This window comes from Melospiza melodia, chromosome 2, assembly GCF_035770615.1.
Source record: "Melospiza melodia melodia isolate bMelMel2 chromosome 2, bMelMel2.pri, whole genome shotgun sequence".
Classification (NCBI taxonomy): Eukaryota; Metazoa; Chordata; class Aves; order Passeriformes; family Passerellidae; genus Melospiza; species Melospiza melodia.
Window position 1 is genome coordinate 89,204,053 of NC_086195.1, and position 21,073 is coordinate 89,225,125.

Below are 21,073 nucleotides of genomic sequence, written 5' to 3' on the forward strand. Positions count from 1 at the left end.
GGGTTCTTTGAAAAAATAAAGATCAGGCAGGCGAAGGCGTTGACTTTATTTGGGGGTGGTTGGCAGCACCCGCCGAGCGCAGAGCCGGAGGTGGCTGAGCGACAGCGGCTCGTCCCCACGGTGAGGCAGCAGGGACGTATCCCCGTGTTCAGCTGCAAACTGGGAATCCGCTGGGAAACGGGGCTTGGGGAGGTGCCACCACCAAACCGAGAAACAACTCTTTCCTGACACCCAAAACCGCAGGAGGCATTTTCCTGGCCCCCTCCCTGCTCAGGGGCGAGGGGAGCTGCTTTCAGCCTCTGCCTCCAAATTTCGCTGGTTTCTTAAGAGGAGACGCTGAACTACCACTGTTGCAAGAAACTCACAGCTGCTACATGTTTTTAGTAAAGAGCATCGAACCAAGTCTCTGTCACTGCTGTGAGATTTTCTTTTCAAAAATAAATAAAGAAAAGGAAATTAGATTTTTCTGTCCTATTATTAAACACAGTAAGTTGCCATACTCGACCAATAAAACCCTAAAAGTTTATAAAAATATATCAGTAATAATGACAATGATACCAAAAGCAGCGCTCGAAGCGGTGGGCAAACCCGATAAAAGCCCAACCGGAAAACCAAGGCGTTTGGAGCTAAGCTTTATCTTTTCAGTTCTCCTGCTGGTGGCAACGACGTGTCGATAAACAAAAAGTGAGAATTGAGGGGGAACGGCGGGGGGCAAGGGAGAGGCGGCAAGCGCGGCTTTCCAAAGGCGGAGTTTTCTGAGGTCATTTCATCTCGAGTCTTTCGTCATTTCGAATATCGAAGAAAGCTGACTGGATGATTTTCCCCGTCCCTCGCCTGGCCGGGGTGATGCGGTATCTTCGCGCACAGATTACTTTAATCAAGATGTTAAAACATTCAGGGCTCTTCCCCTGGCGCTGACCGTGCGTTTAACAAACGCTCGGCGCAACTGCCCGAGCTCGCTGCAAACTGGATTCAACTGAGAAAGTTGACAGTGTGGACATTTGGAGTTTAATCGTTGCTACTTTTACTTTACATTACAGAAGAAATATGGAAAGTTGTTTGGTAAGTTTTTGATTGGAACTTCAGAGTTTCTTTCTCTATCGTAAGAGCAAGCAGTGTGCAACATGTAGGAACTTTTCCCTATAAGGCATCTATTTCTCGGTGGAGAAAACAATGACTATCCCTTCGCGATATAAAGTACAGCTCTTAAAAACTTGGGAAAAGACCTTGTCCTCTGATTAAACTCCTTCCCCCTCAAAAACCAGCCTGTAAACCGGCGCTGAGGCAGTCAAGCTGCTCTGTCCGCAAACCTGGGAGGAGAGAAAAAAAAAAAAAAAAAAAAAAAGAAAGCAGCAGCGGAGGCATTCCTTAGAGCAGAAGTGAAACCGTCTCGATCCAGGCGAGTTTGTTTGTAAACCCGGGAAGCAGCGAGCCCGGGCGGCGGCGGGGGGGCGGCTCCGCCCAAGGGGTGCGGGGTGCGCGGCGGCGGCGGGACCCGCCGGGGCTGGGGCTGCAGCTGCTGACTCAGAACAGCAATGTAGGTCATAACGAGTTTCCTTAAGTTACCTAAGTTCCAACAATTCAGCTTTTCTTTAGAGACTTGCAAAGTGCTGTTGCAACATTTCTGAACGCCGTGGCTTCTGCTGAAGCTCAGCCGCCGGCTCCGAGCCACCGGGCTGCGGCGGGGCAGCGCCCGGGGCGGGCATGCCCACGTCGGGACTTATGCCTTTTACATCTCGCTTTTATCATCCCATTTTCACCACAACGCTATTTTTCCTTCTTTGCTCTTTTCTCTCAGCATGTAAAAAAAAAAAAAAAAAAAAAAAGAAAGAAAAAAAAAGTGCCAACGCGTCGCACTCCTTTTTCAGAAGAGAAGCGAGAGAATTGCCTACCTACTTTCTGCTCACTTCAGCTCTTTCCAATAAGGTTTATTCACGGTTCACAGTTTGGATCTATCCTTTATTTCCACTATTTACTACTTTCCACTACCAGTCAATTTTTACACAACAGTTTAAAGGCTGTTTAAAGAGCTCACTTGTGCCAGGGATTTTGCACGCAAAAAAACAATCTGACACTCAACACCATCCGTCTTCGAACTACATAATTTTCGTTATTTTTTTTTCTTTCCCCTTTCCCTTTTTTTTTTTTTTTTTTTTTTTTTTTCTGCAACCACAGCAGAAGGAGTAAAGAGTAGCCGCAGTCCCCACGGTGAGCCCACGGAAGATGAGCAAGCACCGTGTTCTGTCGCAAGAGCAGCGATGTGGGACGGAGATCTGGCGGCGAGGTAGTTGAGGAGAGGAAAGCCCGGCATTCAGGGGACGCTTCAAGAAAGGCACCACACTAACGGAGTTTATTTTAGTCGCTCTGAGCTTTCCTCGGGCATTACCTGCGCTCCCCGCTCCGCAGGGAGCTCCACCACGAGCAAGGACCGTGCGTGGGTTGGGCGGAGCAGGAGGGGGAGAGTTCCGAGGGAATAGCACTCTCCCCCATCGCCAAGGCATCTGTTGTCCGAAGCCTAAGAGAACTCATCCGCCCATAGAACTCACGAAAAACAAGGAGCGGGACAAAAACCCCTAAACCTCGCCCTGTTCGACGGTTGTGTTTCTGCTGGGCAAGGATCGCCCGCGGGTCCATCAGAGGTATTTTTAGGGCGATCGCACAGCCGATGTCACGGTCACGCACGTCTTCAGCCTTCCTCCTTCCCTCCAGCTCCTCTTTAATCCCGCAATGACAACTCACCGGCCTGTGTGATAGCAAGGAAGGGTTTTCCCTTCTAAGTATAGAAAGATTTGCTCAACCGAGCAGGAGCCCCGTGGATGTTTCCCCGAGCATGTTACAAGTAACAGCATCAGCAGTTCCAGGGAGCCCCGAGGCTGGAGCCGGGAGCGCTCGGCAGGCTCGGACAAGCTCGGTCCCGGCCTCCGCCCGCCCGGGGCACCGCGGCTCTGCCTCCCGGGGCGGGACGGACGAGCCCTCGCTCTCAAAAAAAAAAAAAAAGCCAAAAAACCACCACCAAACCAACAAACTAACAAACAAAACAGCAACAGCAACAACAACAAAAACCCACACCCCAAAAAAACAAGCTGAAAGGAAACAAACAAAACAACAACAAAAAGGAGCACACTTGTTTTGGTTTTTTTCCAGGCTTGCTACTCTGCGCCGTCCCCGCCGGCAGAAAGTTCCCCCCGTCCCGCGGCACCCGAGGGCGGTGGCCGGGGTGACCGTGGGCGTTCAGGACCCGGAGGGAAACGCGGCGTGGGCAAAGCTCGGCACCCCTTTGGGAACACGTCCCCCCAGCCTCGGCGGCGGTGGAAGGCCCTCCTCTGGTGTTTGCAGTTTTCTTTGTTTACATTCAGTTTAGAAACATTGGCCCTCGGCCAGGAAAGCGGCGGTTCTCCTTCTCTCTCCCCCCACCTTCTCTGTGTCCCCTCCCCCCGCTTCTTCTTCGGTGGCGGTGAAAATAGTTAAGATTCAGACCCCGAGGTTTTAAAATGTTTTCCCCTCGGCTCCCCAGATTCACCCCTCGGCGCTACCTCGTAAAGAAAACGGAGCCGAGTGGTGCGTGCACCTGCCCTCGGAGCTCCCAGCCGAGGGGCTCGCAACAGGTTCTACCGGGAGACGGAGGCTACCGGCGAGCCGATCAGCGCCCAACCGAGCGGCGGGTCCCCCCCTCCCCGTGGCCCCGCCGCTCGGCTCGGCGCGCCTCGCCTCGCCGCCCGCGGGGCGGTGCTGTGCGGCGGCAGCCGGGCGGGGAAGCGGCGCGGTTCTCCCTGCCGCCGCCGCCGCGGCTGCACCGCCCGGCTCTTCCCGTGGTCGCGGCGGCGGCGGCGGGTGGGGGAGAGGGCTGAAGTCGCCTGTACTCGCCGGGCTTGCACGTCCCGTCTCCCCCCGCCCCGCCCCGCCCCTCCACCCCGATATCTTCCCCCACCACCTCTCGGCGAGGAGTAAGTGCCACCGCTCCGCCTTCTCCTTTTCGCAATGTTGACGCAATCTATAAATAGTGGAACAAAAGGACCAACTTCCTCGCAGCTTTGCTGAAACTGCACAAAAAAGGCAACCGGGGGGGGACACACACGAGGTTATTTTTTGATTTTATTTTTCTCTGGTTAAAAGGCGAATCCTCCTCCTCCCTTCCTCCCTCTCTCTCCTTCCCTCCCTCTCCCCCCCTCTCTACTGGAAGATCTTTTTTATTTTCTCTTGCTGCTTCCTAAGCTGGCAACGTCCTGCGAGCGGCTATTTTGCTTTTGCACCGAGAGAAGAGCTTCCTCCCTCGCCCTCTCTCCTGACAGTAAGTGCCATTTAGCTACTGCCTTTTCGGGAACTGGGGGGGGGCGCCTGCTCGCCTACCTGCCTGCTGCCCCAGAGAGCGGGCAGCAGGGACCAGGAGCTCCGGGGAAGTGGGGGGAGCTTCGGAGGCGGTGAGGGGACAGCGCCGCGGAGCGAGCGGGGATGCGCGCAGGGGGAACGGGGCGTAGGGGACTCGTGGATTTGGCCGGGGGGGCCGCCAGTGAAATAAGGTGATCGGGAGAGGGGACGGCGGCTGCCGCCCGCCGAACAAAAGCTGACGCTTTTGTTAATATTAATATTAAACGGGCTTTTGTTAGGGGGAAGTGAGTGTGCGTGCGTGCGTGTGTGTGTGTGCGGGGGAACACCCCGCCCGCAGCAAGTTGCCGTGCGGCGGAGGGCACCTCAGACTTGTTTACCGCTCGGCGCGGCGCTCACTGGCGTGTTTACCCTGCACACACGGCGCGGGGCTCCCCTCCTCCCCCAGCCCCATCCCTCTTCCGTGCCCCCGGGAGGGGAGGGATGAGCGGAGCGGGGTTTAAAGCGGCGTTGGGGGGTGGGGGGTGCGCCGTCAGGAGATGCTGATACGATCACGCGTAAAAAAACCACCCCCCCTCCGGTTTGCAAGTCGGATCGGTGCAAGCGCAGGCAGTCACTGGCCGGAGGGAGAATTACATCATCCCCTGCTCCAGTGATGCTACCTTTCGTGCCGCTACCATGCGCGCAGGGAAACAACCGGGGGCGCGCCTCACGCCCCCCCGGCCGGCTCGGTGCCACGCTGGGGGCGGCGGGGGGGAGCTGGGGGGCGGGGAGGCGCGCCCCCGCGTCACTCGCACACACACACACGCCCGCCCGAGTGTTTACAGCGCTCACACAGGCGTATTGTGACGTCGCCTGAGTGACAGCCCGCCGCGCCAACGGGGGGGCGCGGCCCCGCCGCCGCGGCAGAGCAGGGGCGCCCCGCCCGGCCCGGCCCCCGCCCCGCGGCACCGGCGCCGGCAGCGGCTCCGCGGGGCGCGGCCGAGGGGGCGGAGGGGCGGAGGGGCCCCCCGGGCCCGGGGCCGGGCGCATCCAAAGTCAAATCCAACTCACACGCTCCAGCAGCGGCGTGGCTTACGCGATGCCGACGGGTTTGTTTGTGACGTTGTGCGACGTTTTAGGCGCACGCTGCAGAAGGGATAACTCGTGAGAGAGGCGAGGTGTATTTGCAAGCCTGGCGGGTCTGTGAAGTTACAGCGGGGGCGCGGGGGCCGGTCTCTCACCGGGGAGCACGGTCCTGATGGGACTTTGGGACAGGGACACCGTCAGCGTAGAAGCTGTCATATCGATGGCCCTGGACACTCCGTTGTCCAAAGTGGACAATAATTTCTTTTTTAGGTATATAGACTTCAGTACCGAGGACAAAATCGAAATATCAATCGAAATATCAAACATCATGTGCTTTCCCCGGTGTTACAAGTGTAATGTTATAGGGTTAGAAACTTGTTGCCATGTGCTACTGAGTTGGGAAAAAGTGTCGTGGGGTTTACTCAGCCTGTGAAAATATTGAAGCAATACTTACCCACTGCAAAGTCAATAAAACTGTACCACACTAAAACCAACAAAAAGTGCTTTACAAATTGATATTTGTCAAGAATTGTCTGCCAGAATGCAGCAGTGTAAAAATTACTACCAAAACACCAGCATCTACTTCGTGCAAAATTCAAGTAACCACGAAGCGTTGTTTAATAGTACACACGGTTTTTAATGTGTTAATGGTTTGGGGTTCTTCAAAGCATATTACTTTTTGAAGTCTGGGTGTTTCTATTTGTGCAGAAAATAGACTGAGAAGCTTTGAGCTCCTACTGTTACAAAAGTTAAAAGGAAACAAAGTTGAGCTGCTAAGTCGGCAGTCTGGAATGAGTCAATAGTATCTCCTTTGTCCTGCTAGCTTTCTCTGCTGTGGTGTATCTTTGCTCTATTTCCTCTGCAAAAGCAAATGAGCATTTCTACCCTCAGCATATTAAACAGACTTAGTAGAACTCCTGGCTTCTAAATATTCTAAACCACCAGTAATATTCCAAAGGGTCTGCCTTTCCCAGCTGTGTACAACAGTTGTGCTACCGTCAATGACAGTATGCTCACTTCTTTAACCACAGAGATGCTGCCACATTTTCCATTATCTATAATTAATAGATTAAATTATTATTGCTTTTTGGAATATGCCTTCATAAGGGAACAAATATGCCTTTTTAAAGTACTCCATTATCTCTTGGGGTTTTGGTTGGTTTTGGTTTGTTTTGTTTTTAAGAAAAATAAAAGATTGGTCTGGAGACATGAAGGAGATGTAAATAACTCCCCTCTTCATTTACTTGGGGATTCCCTGGGAGTCTCAGAGGGCAAGGAGGTAACATAGCTGGCTTTTACAACAGGATGACAGGTCCTGACACAGGGTCACAGAGAATCTATGCTTGGCTAGCCCTGTGCTCCAGTTTTGTTTAGCTGGTAGCTAGTCCCTTGAGGGATCAATGTCAACTTAAGCATGCTAACTTGTACAAGCAATGGGCTGGCCAGTGACCGAGAGCTGGGACTGGCTCCTCCAGGGCTCCCTACTCCTGCTGCACTTGGAGCTCGAGTGCTGCTGCCAGGCTGCGGCTCTGCAGCTTGACACAGAGAGAATTAAAGTGGCAACAGTACAAAGCAAGCCCCAACACCGCCTGTTCTCTGAAAACAAAAGGTGGCTAGATGTATTAGGTGGATAGGAAAAGCAGCTTGGGTAGGGACATGGCTTCATGACTGAGGCACAGGAACTGGAGCCAACTCCCACTGCCATGAGCTAAGTTTCTGTCTACCTCAAACCAACTTTCCCCTAAATTCTGGCCTTGAACTGGTATTAGTTGTTCCACAGATCTGTCACACTCCCTGAGATAATAAACAAATGTCAATTCAATATCCCACACATAAAGGTATTAGGTATCAATCTACTTTCTCTTTTAAGATATGTATATCTTAAATTTATCGATTAGGTAACAACGTATATGTGTGCATGTGTTTATGCACACACACATACACACCTCCTCACACTGTCAGTCCTTTCTGGTTTAACTTTCAAAACTCCTTGGAGATTAGAGTTGGGTTACTAGAGTTCAAAGAAGAGTGAATTTGTATTAAGTGACTGGGGTTGAAACCTGTATTTTAATATGTACAGTATGTAGTTTTTTATTCAGTTTAATGTTACCATAGGAAGGCTTTTTAAGTCTGCAAGATCAATATAATTTTTTGTGTTTATAAAAATAAGGCTTGTTTGTTATTAATTTATTTAACTCTGCTTTTCTTTTGATACTTGAAGTACATAAATGAGTAATTTAGCACATTATTAGCTGAATGACCCCTTTCTTTATTTTTTTCACACTTGAAAAAGATTATCGGTCAACTACTGCTGCATTACTGTATATGTGACCAGTCTGTCTGTACCATTTGATGTATGATACTTTTAATTTTTTTTTGTAGTCTTATTCTGTATATAGGATCCCAAGGTTTTTTTGTCTGCTTTTTTGGTTTTTAATGCCCTATAATTCCTAACGATAACAAGCAGTTTTCTCTGATCACCATAAAGGCCTATGCTATGGATTTCTACAGCTTTCATTTAAAACTGTAGACACATTTCCATCTCTTCATTTGTAAATGGTGTTACTAACTTACATTTGGAAATTTGACTGATTCAGACAGCACAGTCTTCCTGGTTCTGCAAGCAGGCAGTTCCAGTGTTTCAGCTTTTGCACAGTAGCACTTTAACAAGCAGCAGCCATGCATAACTAACAAGATTGCAAGTCCAGTTGCTGCTTTTTAGAAGCCTCTACCCAGCTCTTATGTTATCCAAAATGTCCATTTTATGTTGTTGCAGCCATATGACGGTACTACTTACAGCAGGAAAGTGTAGTGGTTATTTACAATGGATGACATACAGGGGGAGAAAAAGAAGTTTTAAAAAATGGAGCCTGAGGTGCACGAAGAAAGAAGGATAGATCCAGCTATCCTTTTATAGTAACTGGTGTTTTGTGGAAAGTGGTTAAGAAAGGAAGACTCTTGCTTCCTTCCAGCAGTTGGCCAGTGATGGCATGATACTTCTAACTAAAGGCTGACAGCATTCTTGGATAAACCCTTATGCAGGTTTCATATCTAGTATCTCATATTGCTCAGCTCCTTCTCTTGAACCTACTTTTAGATTCTGGGTCTTACCTTCTAACTATATTGATGGATGTCTAATAGAGCAGTTTTCAAATTTGGCATTAATGCTTCATAAAAAGTAACATTTTAAAGTACCATTTTAGTTCACATTAGTATTTTTTTAACTGTACAGTTAGCATTGTGAATACAACACGTGTATAGATAATATTAGCTAGACAGGGCATCACTTCAAAATGTGTCCACAATGTGTACACAAGATAACACCTAGCACAGACTCAAAAAAGTGTTCTTAGCATGGATTACAGGTACAAATGAATATACTTTGATGAATGGAAATTAAGAAGTCAGTAGTAGTTCACCAGATGAGAAATATGCCTTTAGACTCCAGAAAGAAGTAAAAAATAAATATGCTGAAAACTAGTCAACACTAGCTAGAAAAACAGATTATTGAGACTACTGTACTTTTTAAGGACTCAGTATCCTCGTTTCTGTCTGCATGTATTATTTGCATGAACATAATTTTTCATAAAACAATGAAATCCAAAAAGATTCCACTGTACCACACTGTACTGATTGGCTGTCACAACTACTGACTAAATATTAATTTTGGTAATCTTTCTAAGTTAAATCTATAAACTCCTATATTTGGATAACTTTTAAAACCCTATACACAAGTGAAACACTCAGCAAAACAATTTGCTGACTTACACATTGTCCATCCTTGTTTTTAAATATTTAGTTAGTAATTTAAATTAGTTTGTCAATTTTACTTTTATTAGTTAGAGAGAGAAAGATTAGATGGCCTCTTTTGTTTTGAAGTGTGTTTCTTCTCAGTTTTATTACACTAAGGAGAGCGATAAACACTGCAGGCTAACTAGGAGTTCCACATTGGTGCAATCACTTTGGTTTCATAACTCCTACAGATTTTTATCCCTTACAAGCAATGATTTACATACCATTGAGGGAAAATGAAAATGAGGGGGAATCTCATTATGACACTGCAAAGTGTTCTTAGTTTCTCCTAACATGGATGAGATTAAACCTGGCTTATGTCACAAGAAATGTGAAGGGTGAGAGCAAAGGGTCCTTTCTCATAATAGTCAGGCACAATTAATGCTCTCTTCACTCAATAAAGAAAACCAGACCCAAAATGAGGAGGAGGAGAATATGGACTCCTATTCTTTCACCTTCACTCCCCACCCCCATCCTCTGAGCTGTAAAGAAAGGATCAGGTTGCACTATTTTAAAAGCTGGTGCAGTACGCACACTTCCTCACTACACTGGCAAGCACTGGGAGAAAATATCTGTCAGAGCTCCCTGCAGGAGTTCCTACTGCTTCATAACACCCTTTACTCAGGATTGTGACTTCTCAACAGAGCTGAGTCTTCAATAAAGTGATGAAAACTTCTCCCATAAACATACAATATTTTTAGGCACATATACAAATATCAGTATTATTGAAATAACTTACCTTTGATACATGGCTTTGAAAGCTTCACACTTGATGCAAATCATAAAAATCAAACTATCACAATAGCTCAGCATTACAGGCAAAGTAGACCTGTAAATAAATTAAAAGGTAAGTTAAGCAACTTACTATAATTTCCTGAATATGCTTAAATAAACAGGATTGATTAACACATTAAAGAATAGAATTGCTCTGACTTTCATCCTACTGTCTGAGCACAGGTTTCTGGTTACTGCTCCTATAGACACTTCAAGTTAAATCACACTGCTGATGTTAAATCTATATCAAGGTGGAAGATGGATGGTGCTTTGGCCAAAGTTTGGAATGGAAGTCTAAACAAGGGCCATAACCCTGTCCTTGACTCAGAATTTCACCAATGGCTTTTCCATTCTACGATAGGGACAGTTAAAACTGTCTTACATCTCACTGAATCTAAGAGATAAAATAATGCTTACAGGATATGCCCATGCTACACATATCAGGGTTATAAAAGTCAAAAATATTCCAAGATCTGAAATAAGTGTTAAGCAACATTTTGTTTACCTGTACATTTGTCTTTTTCAAAATATAAAACTCACAGTTCCCAAGGCAAGGTGCCTAGTTAGCAATGCCTAACAGATGTCAAGAGGCCAATCCAACTCTGAAGGTCTCTCTTAAGGGGAGTTCCCATGCCATATCATATCTCCACATAAAAAAAGAAACCCAAAATTACAGTGATTGAAATTCCACTCTCTTCACATTAGAAATTAAGACCAGACTGGGAAAGGGCACTAAAAGCCTCATATCTCACCCAGGGATCCTCCTGCAGGAGCTGTGGAAGGAAGCCATAAGCCACCTCCTGTGGGAATAGGGCAAGTTTTGCACTGGGAGAAGGAGTCTGCACAAAGCACTGCATAAATGCTGTGCTGAGCCTGTGGCACTCAGGGCCTAGAAGAGCTGTATCTATCTGTCAAATGGCCTAACAGTGAGAAGGAATAAATCCTGTTTAGTTTCGCCTCAGCCACCATTACCTGAGCTCTGAGAGTTTTAAAGGAACAAAATCTCATTCCAGGCTTCAAAGAAGCTTGAGGTCTACAGATAAAAAGTTGTATACTACATCTAGGTACTACAATTGTAGTTGCAAATAATGCACAATTTCAAGATACAGACTGGGAGATATTTCATATGAAAGCAAGAAGGAAAATAATGACAGGTTGTGTCATATGACAACAAATTTACAAGTAATAGCAAAAATGTCTTTTTTCTTATGCATAAGAGTCATCATTCTAGAGGGAGAGTCTGCTGGAAACAGGAAAGAGGAACATGAAAACGGAAGGAAAGATAAGTTTAATGGAAGATGCAGATCTGAGTGACTGAAGTCTTCATCAAATAAGAAAGTAGTCTCCTATTTACTTTCTGATGCTGTGTAAATGAGTGAATCAAAGCCCACACATTCTCTTGCAAATCATGTCACAAGGATTCTACGTCTCTATGCCCCTGAGGTCATGAGTGACCATGTACTGACAGACTCCTGCTGCCTTTCTTTAATACACCTCCCTAACCACTTGAGCTCCTGTGAGTGCTATACATGGCATGCTTCCTACCCTTCCTTTCTTTTATTTTAGCAATCTATACCCCACAAAAATTTCCAATAATCTTGTGTGTTTCCCTACACGTTTCTTGTACTTGTGAAGTTTCTCAATACTTAAGCAGATATATGAAGGGGTAAGGAAAAATATAAAAAGATGAGATTATTTCAGGGAGAGACTCAGCAAGTTTTCAGAAAAAGGAATACTGTATTTCAAATAAAATAAGATTGTTTTCAACTGGAAGAGGCTCACATTTATATTACCACTGAAACTTCTGCCGAAAGGGGAGGAAACCATAACTGTAGACAGTAGTTCAAAAGGAAGTTCTGTTACAGTACAGATAAAAAAACCCCTTCTTCTTACCAAGTATAAAATATGTAATTAATGCTGAAATTCTGCATACGCCTTGAGTACTGAGCCCTGAGTGTAGATTGCTTAATAATGTGTCCAACAGCCTTAAAGCTGAAACCTATACAGGGAAATAATGATGACAATAGAATTCACCAAACACAAAACTAAGATATTCTTTCATTGAAACTCCTCCAGCTCTAACAAAGACAGCATTCAAAAACAACAACAACAACAAAAAAGCAAACAAACCACAAAACAAAACAAAACGAAAAAACAAAAGAAAACAAAAAAAAACAACCCAGCATTTGAAAGACCACTGTAGATGCTGGACATACTGGACATAGACTGATTCTTGAGTTAAAGACAGACATCCTCTAGCCAAAAGGAGTAACTCAAACAAAGAAGAGACCTTCAAGTTGAAGACTTTCAAGTTCCAGACCTCTAGTTTGAACTTATCTATGTTTTCACACATCAGTAGCTTCAGCAGAGTTAGAAATATCCAGTACGTGTAATGAAAACAATCTCTATCAGTAGATACGGCACAAACACGATAACATATGTTTCCCAAGCCTAGCGCAATTGTCAAGTAATTACTGTTTGTCAAGACAACACACTTGATAGTCAGGGTCACCTAACCCCAGGTCATCTCCTTCTACCTTGGAGTGAGGCAGCTCTCAGTAGCGCAGCTGCCCAGCTCTCTTTCCTCGGCTCTGAAGCCAAGCTGCAGACGCGGGTTTCCCTGCCGCACGCAGCCAGAGAGCCGAGGCAGGCGGGTGGCAGGGGCTCAGCTCCGCACCGCGATGGCTCCAACAGGCAGCAGATGCTGCGTTTTGTTCCCTGGGAAGGAGGGCCCGTGCGGGTCAGAGGCGACTCCTGACAACTGATTATTAACCAGGCCTTTCTAAAGCACTTGCAAGGCCCATATTGTGTTTGTTTAGGACCCAGAACTACAAGTGCATGTTATCGGCAGACTGGGTGAATTGCTTGGTGTCTCTGAGTTCAATTACCAATTCTAGCTACCTTTTAAAACAGAAAAGAGAATAGCCTTGTCTCATGCAGTCTACTTTGGCCCAGTTTTATATTTCCTTTTTTCCCCTTTCATTTTAAAGACTCTTATTCAATTAAATATATCCTCTTTATAAAGTGTTACTCTTTCTGCTATCTAGATTGTGATGTCATGCCTGCACAATTTTTATTTAATCATTTATATAAGGGACTTCTTATTCTTAATTTTTACATCTTATGATAGAAAGTTTAATGGCTTCTCTTTACCATGACTTTGTCTTCCAATTATAATTTATAAAACTGTGTGTGTAGATGGAAAATGGAATTAAATTTAAATGTAGCAAAAGAGACCTTAATTTCTTCTCAGTTAAATCAAACATCTATAATGTACACAACATGTAAGAATAAAAAACTTATCAGAACATACTGTATTGAAAACTGATTTATTCAACAAGGATGAATTACTGCTAGTTGGGGAACTTAGGTGATTGTTTCTGGCTAGCATGACCTTCAAGACTGTACAACTAGTACATCTCATCCTCTTTCAGATTTCATTCACGGACCTAATGAGAAAAAATGAATTACCTGCTTTTTCATCTCCCAGTAGGTTTTTCAATTTTGAACATACTAGTCATTAATATAAAGTAGATGAGTACTTTAAAAGAGAAAAAGAAAAGCCATCAGAAGCTGGTTCCACATTTTGCAGGTTATAATTCCAAATGCTCTGCCAGTGACTTCCACCCCTTCAGTGGTTTGACTTTATCTAAAACTTTGACATAAAAAATGTGTGGCATGGTATTTTTATTTTGTTATTTTAAAATACTATAGTAAATTTACCCTTAATACTGGCTGCCCTTATTTCATAATTAATTTTAAGTGGTCTTGTTAAGGAAATAAACTTTTAATTTAAAGAAAGCATATATATAGAAGTCATTAATCGTTCCAGTAGACCACACAAGTAACAGAGAACATGAGTTCTCTCCTTTTTCTTATAGCCATTTATACTATAATATGTTGAAACCAGCATGGGTCCCTACTGTGCCTGCTGGTGCACATGCAGAGTTAAAGAGACAGAGCCCTGGCACAGAGGTTTGCCTTCATCTCCTCAGTACCTGAGGCACTAGAAGTAAGAAGCCAATCAGGATAGGCTGTTTCTTTAATGCACTGGCTGTTCAGAGGTAGATTTACCAGCAGCAGGAGGGAAAGGATGCATTGAAGAGCTCTAGATCCTTCCCTGTTCCTCCACCCATTGTTCTCTTCCTCAAGTTATAGCTGCATCGATGCCTATCTACTGAAAACTGAACAGACTTCGTGCTAACCAGGGAACTGAACATAAGAATTCACCATCTTAATCTCTGCTAAAAATAGAGACTTATCATAAAACTTCCTTGTCCTTGCAAAGTGACTTAGAAGGATAAATCTACTGTCAGGACACCTTCCCAAGTTTAAAGGGGAAGGAAAGTTATTTCTGAGAATTTCCTATAGTTGTGATTCTGGCTTGCTGCATTTTGGAACATGACTTACAGATTGGTATTGCAGATCTGTGGATTTGATATATTCACTTAAGATGGATGAGAACAAAATTCCTCCTCCTCCCAAATCACTGCGATGGAAACAACACTATCCCATGGATTTTCTATGGATCCATAGATCCATAGAATCCCATGGATTTTTCTTGCTCTTTTCATTGCCCCGCTCAAAGATTTCCTCTCTGTAAAAAAGAGAATCTGAAAGCCATTATAAGGAACAAGAAAAGTCACTACTCAGAATTACAATGGCATCAACAAGACTCTAGAGAGAGAAAGATGAGTAAAGTTTGATTTAAGGAAGGGCAAGATAAGGTGAGAAAAAAAGAAGTAGAAGCATTTCATCAACATATGTCAAAAAATCTTTGAAATAGTACAGATTGGGAAGTTGAGAGTGCAGTAAAAGGAATAAGAATGACTAAGGTTGACTCTCGTTGATTGAATTCAAAGAAGGGATTGAAAGTCCTGAAAGTATTTTGTTTCATTTTTGCAAAGACTGGGAGTAGGTCATGATTCCTAAACAAACTTTAAGAATACTAGAGAGGTCAGACTGGTTCAGGCCAGGCATACATTTAACCATGTCCAATAGCTGACAAAAGCCACTTCTTATCCAAATATTCCCTCAGTGAACAGCAGGACCAGGACAAGAATATTTGATAATGCCCATACATTAAAGCATCCAACTTTGTTTTAGCTTGGAAGGTTTCTTGTACCTGATGTGGTTTGTCCAGTCAGTGACTTTCACTAGATCTCTCCTCCAGGGCCTTATGCAGTCTCTCCTTAGTTTGTGAGAACTTTGGTAATCTGTACTGTCTTTAGTAAAGGAATGCTGTGAGTATAATACCCATGAGCATATAAAGTAATACAACTTATTGTATTATTTACTTCGAAGAGACCTATCACTGTCCTCTGATGCACCCTTATTTTTTCATTGCTAGAGAAGGTGGAAAGTTGACCTCTGTCCATCCTTTCTGTTTGTGACTTTAAAACATTTATTGCTGGTTTGAAAATGCAAATTTTTCTGTTTGTTAGAGGGGTGCTGTAGCTACAGTGTCTGAAGAGGACTGCATTGCCCCAGGGCTGGATATCTATTTCTTCTTAGCTCTGCCAATCCACCACCAGTCTGCCTGCTATCTGTGGCAGATGCTGAAGCTGCTATTGCAAAGAAGTCCTTCCAAGATCCTGGGGAACTGGAAGCCTAGATGAGCACATTCTGAGAGAGCCATTCTTTTCCACTGTTAGGAAAGATGCATTAGAGGAAAAGATGCAGTCATGCATATTGTGCTCTTAAAACCCTGCTGGTCTTTCTGCAAGCAGAATCTAAAAGAATCGTGCGGAGTGGAAATAAAAAGAAGAAAATTTGCCACTGCACAGAAATCAGCCCCATTCCAATAAAATTACTTGCTAATAACTAAAGCTCAAGGAATCAACGTAAACTTTATCTAAAATTGGAAGCAGAAAACTGAAGCTAAAGTAGTTCAAGCCTCCTCTAAAGGAGGAGAACATTGTTTCTAGAGTAGACCTTAAGTGGGCACAGTTAACATCATAATGAAAACCACAGAAGCTTGTGAGAGTTTCCTATTATTTCAGTAGGAGATTCTTAACTCATGCAGTATTCTCCCATTTTCCTTGCAATGTGTTTTACAAGACACAAAAATATTTCTCAGGCAGACAGGAAAACACAGTTTCTATTAGTAAAAAATCATACAGACAGGTAAGACAGGTCTCCATTGTTAGGTAAAAATATAAACTAAAGCCTTTCCTAAATCTTACTACAAGTTAAGGTATATTGTATCATTAAACAGAAGAAGATAAGCAGCTAATACTGAAAAATGCACTTTTAGAGAAATTATATAAACTCCACTTAGTGTTCAAATTATTTAACAGTCCTGTACTATTGAAGTAGAAGAGGCTAAGGGAGGCTGACCGTGCCAGGATACTCAAACAGAAAGTCTTTTCATTCAGGTTTGTGAGTAACTCTAGTTAAAGTTACTCTATTTGACACAAAATGATCTGCACTGTTGCAAAATAGTTTCTGTCAGCAGATTTCACTTAGGCAACGCCCTGTCTATCAGCTATAATCATACCAGGTTTGGCTGCAGGATCTGATTATTATTTCAGAAGGGGATGTCTGGCTAAGCAGGTAAAGAGAATGTACTGAAAGTTTCACAACACACAAAGAAAGATTAAAAAAGGCACACAAAGCCCATGTTATAAACAAGTAAACAAAACATTTTGTCAGGAGTTCTCAGTATCCCTCTAGTTAGAACAGGACACCTATTTGTATCTGTTATGAGCAAGCACACATTTCGAAGTCTTCATTTGAAAACTGTGACTCTGGAAGACAGATCAGTGCCATTGACTCCCTGCTATGATGGCTAGATATGCTGATATGATGGTAGAAAGGCTCAAGGCTCTAACATTTTCAGCTCTAATCCCAAATGTTTCCTCATTCTGACTGCCTTAACTTAGAGCTGCATGTCACATAAAAGCTCCTGAGGATGGTCTTGCCCCTTACTGGCTTGTTGACAAAAATATATGATTAATTATCATGTTGACTATTGGCACTTGTTTGGGAAGTCCCTGAAAAACAACCCCAAATTTATTTATTGTTCAAGGCAGAGAGTACTGACTGAAATATTTATATGGTGAGCAGGCATCTCCTAAGCACCACAAAGATTTTGAATGTGAGCAGATCCCTGTCTCTGAATAGATCTGTCTGTCCCCCAGATCCTTGGTACTTCAAGGTAAGAAGGCAACACTGTAATGAGTCTAATTCATTCAAAGTTTAATGAGGAGAGGACTCCTTTGTGTACCCCAGACACCTGATGCAGCAAGTACCAGGTCATTGCAAGGCTGTGCTTTCAGAATGTAGCTCAAGTACAAAATGTTTTGGGAGAGACTGTAAATGCTGAGAGGTTTTTACTGATCTTGATGACCTAGAGGCTGATTTAATTGACCTGTTGCTGTCTACAACCTCTCCTCTGGGAAGAAAAAGCTCTTGATAATATGATGTCTCACAGTAAAACCATAACAAAATGTTTTAAATTGATGTTGCTTCTGTAAGTCTGAGAATTGTTGAAGATACAGTTTTAGACTTGTGTGAACTGAATCAATGATCTGTTGTGGTACTGCACCTCAATGCTTTGCCTTCTGAAGCCGGCTCTGGTGATGGGTATTTTTTCTGGGAGGAGGCAGGGTGAACACCAAGTCAGCAGAAAATTCCTGTTTGGTTCACAAGACTCAAGGGTAGGACTCTGTAATGTAATCCAGAGTTCCTATGAGGAATCTAATGTCTTTTCTCTGCTGCATGCATCCCTATGTAAAAATAGACATCTTGCAGGCTGGCAGTTCAAAATCCCTGAGGATTAGTGATTGGTTAGGAGATTATGGATACTACTCCAATTGGAATTTGAAATAGCAAGCAGAATTGCTGAGGCACTGATAGTTGACACTGAACTGTTAGGTCTCTCACCCTTCCTGTAGAGACAGAAGGTTCTGCCCCTGTTTTGGAATGGTACATTTGCTTCTGCAATCAGTTGTAGAAGACACCCTCTTTCTGGTGTTAGTTGTTTCTAATAAACTGGACAGCTTGTTAGAGAATGAGAGAGGAAAGCCACGAGGCCAGCAAGTCACTCAGCACTGTGTATGACACCAGGCTGAAATACAGTCACTACTATTGGGGCTATAAATACATAAGGCACTTAACACAAAGCCAGCCACTATCAAGGTCCCTGCAAAGAGTATGCAAGCAGTAAAATTAGTCTTTTCAGGACCTGAACTTTAAAATACATGAACCAAAGACAGGTCATATTGCTGAGGAGTATTTTATCCCTTCTACATGCATGGGCAGCAGCTTGTACTGGAATTCATGTTCCTCTTGCCTCCATCAGACTTCCCTGCCAATACAAGTGGATCCTGATAATGGATATGCCCCAGAAGATCAGAATCCCAGCTTTTAGGACACTGACAAAGAGACAATATCTTTAATCATAACTATAGCTTTACTTGTAGAATTTAGAAATAAACTGATCTCTGCTTAAGGAAAGTCTTCACTCTCTCCCTCCCTTCCCTGCTTTCTGTTTCATCTCAGAAAGAGGAAATGTAACTATGGGATATGTTGGTCCCTGAAGAATCATGCTAGGGAAAATGTTAAACACCAGTAACCTATGACTCCATTATCCATATAAAAAGAGGTACATCTAGTATGTTAACTCAAACTGTATTTTCCTAAAGGTCATTAGGGGACTTAATTTATTGTATGAAATTAATTATGCTATTACAACTAAAGTTAAGTAAACCACGCAGTACATGATTTCCATCTCTGTGGTATGATGGAAATAATTAAATCATTCACATTTGTATTCACATGGCTATTTAATGGCCTGAGGTCAGTGGACATGAGGGTGATTCAAGTATCTGCTGATACCATTTAATAGACCTTTTTGTTCAAATAACTTGTCCTTGCACTCATGGGGCACATGCACACCAGCAATGAAACACTTCTATGCAACCACTCAAAGAGGCATCCAAGAGTACCCCAGAAAAGTTATTCATGTTCTTTATAAAAACTGGGCAATTAAAGTACCTGTCTGCGTTTTGGCCAACTTAGATGGAAAACTGGGTTATATAAATTAACACACACAGACACAGAATTAATAAAGTCATTATCTCTTTATGCTGTTGCTGTACCTCACACTATTAGTCTGAAGAGCCCAAAACTGCATAGAAATGCAATTTCTAGTTCTTCAAATAAAATATTTTTCTTAATTCTGACATTTTCTTATTTATTTCTCAAAACTGGCCAAAAATGCTCCTAAATATTAACACTTTCTAACATATATCTTTCTGATATGCAGTTTGTGCTACCTCATTCAGTCCAACTGCCCTTATGTTAAAAACGGGGATTACATTACATAATTAAATCTGCTAAAATAGAATAACTCAGAATAACTGCACACCATGTTCTACCAATTCTACTACAATCATATATTCTTCTGCCAACTTAAATAAATATTATATCATTCCAGTTTCCTTGCATGTGGCTGTTTACCTCACTGCATATATTTTTTCTTCCTAACCACCTTTTAATTATTCTGGTTTTGGATGTCCATATTTAATCTGTAAGTATTATTTTAAAAATTATTTAATGATAATTTCATTAACACCTTTCAAAATGGGGGTTATATCCATCTATATATTATTAACTGTATGTTTCTGAGTACCATACTACTCAAAATAGATACAGTCATCTTATTGGGAATTGATTTCTGTAGTAGTTGCACTGGACTTCATGCAGGAAAACTAAATTTCTCATCCTAATAAATCCCCTCTGGTTACAGAAATACCTTCTTTAGTCAGCAATTTTTTTAACTGTTCAATAAAATACTACATGGGAAAGCTTAAAAAATATAGTTTGCATTTGCAACTTCAAACTGTAAAAGCGAATGTTCCATTACAGAAGTTCTTAAATTAATATACATGTTGAGAAGCAAGTTCTTACAAGTAAAACCAGACAGCTGTAGTTTTCAATTGTAAGTAAAAGAAGCTTTAGTATTTTTTCTCAATTTGTTTAACTGATTAAGGCATCTTGCAATTTAAAACCATTATTCTCTCTTCAGGAAACACCTTGGATCAGAAATTACATTTCTGACTTACATGAGAAGTCAAGCCACACAACTTTTAGAGGCCTCTCAAAAGCAGTATTCACTTCTATCCAGGAATTATATTTTCCTATCCTTGTAAAAAACTGTAACTTAAGCATTCTAAAGTTATTTGCTAGACATGTTCCTCTAAAAACTTCTCTGACCTACACTGATTTCCTTCTAAATAAACTGAACTAATATAAAGGTGCAGTGTTATGTGAGTCATATTTTTGAATAATTCTATTCAAGCTGACAACAATCTTTATTCAAATCGACTTGCATCATGAAGTTTTAAGACTTTGTTGGTCTCTTTCAAAGTTAATTCTCAAACAGCATAAAAAGATGCCTCCTACTTCAAAAAGAAGCAACAACAAAAAAAAACCCCAACCAACAAACCATAAACTAAAGCCAAGTAAATCTAAATGGTTCAGGTGCAGTATTAAACAAAAAAAGTCGTACTGGAACCCTTTGGTTCCTTATCAAGATAACAAGATAAAATGAGCCACAAAGGTGAAGGGGTGCTCCTTTTCTTTTTTCCTCTCTGAGGTATTAGCTGAGTGAAAGCTATTTGATTCTCTTTACAATACTCACATTTTTAATACAGCTGCACCTAATAAGTGAAACTTTTCTAACACAATTTGAGGGAAGAAGGTAGAATAAAATGTACATTTGCAAATGTTCGCAGCCTTTCCTGTTGCAGAACCAATATAAGAAAAACCACTGGAAGATGAACACTTTAATTTGAAGACTTTAATTATTGTTTGATATAAACACATAAGTCCTCAAACATCTAACAGAGTACAAAAGATAATTATTATTAATACTTTTCTCATCAGAAACAGAATACAACAGCAATAATTATTAATACTTTTCTCATCATCCTTCAAGTTGAATTTCTAAGAGAGAACAGACATGATAGCCAGTTTTCTGAATAGACTGAAGTCTGTTGGTATTCTGAATAGTCAAATGATCTTTATTCCTTCAATATTCTTGTTCTTATGTTATATATTTTATGCTCTAACAGAAGCATATACATGGATTATTCCCATTTTAATCAAG

The 21,073-nt window shown here is 42.6% G+C and overlaps 2 long non-coding RNA genes across 6 annotated transcripts in view; one reads left to right on the top strand and one right to left on the bottom strand.

The window, feature by feature from the left end:
* LOC134414547 (uncharacterized) overlaps window positions 1-21,073 on the bottom strand; it is an 86,893-nt gene that overhangs the window by 31,601 nt on the left and 34,219 nt on the right. For both annotated transcript variants that reach the window (XR_010026788.1, XR_010026783.1), the window contains exon 7: window positions 9,923-10,012. This is a non-coding gene — a long non-coding RNA (uncharacterized LOC134414547). The remainder of the gene's footprint in view (window positions 1-9,922; window positions 10,013-21,073) is intronic.
* Window positions 3,944-21,073, top strand: part of LOC134414548 (uncharacterized) — a 106,892-nt gene continuing 89,762 nt past the window's right edge. For 2 of the 4 annotated variants that reach the window (XR_010026791.1, XR_010026793.1), the window contains exons 1-2: window positions 3,944-4,078; window positions 4,213-4,288. This is a non-coding gene — a long non-coding RNA (uncharacterized LOC134414548). Of the gene's footprint in view, window positions 4,289-21,073 lie in introns of all 4 variants that reach the window. The other 2 variants (XR_010026792.1, XR_010026790.1) reach the window with 1 other exon arrangement.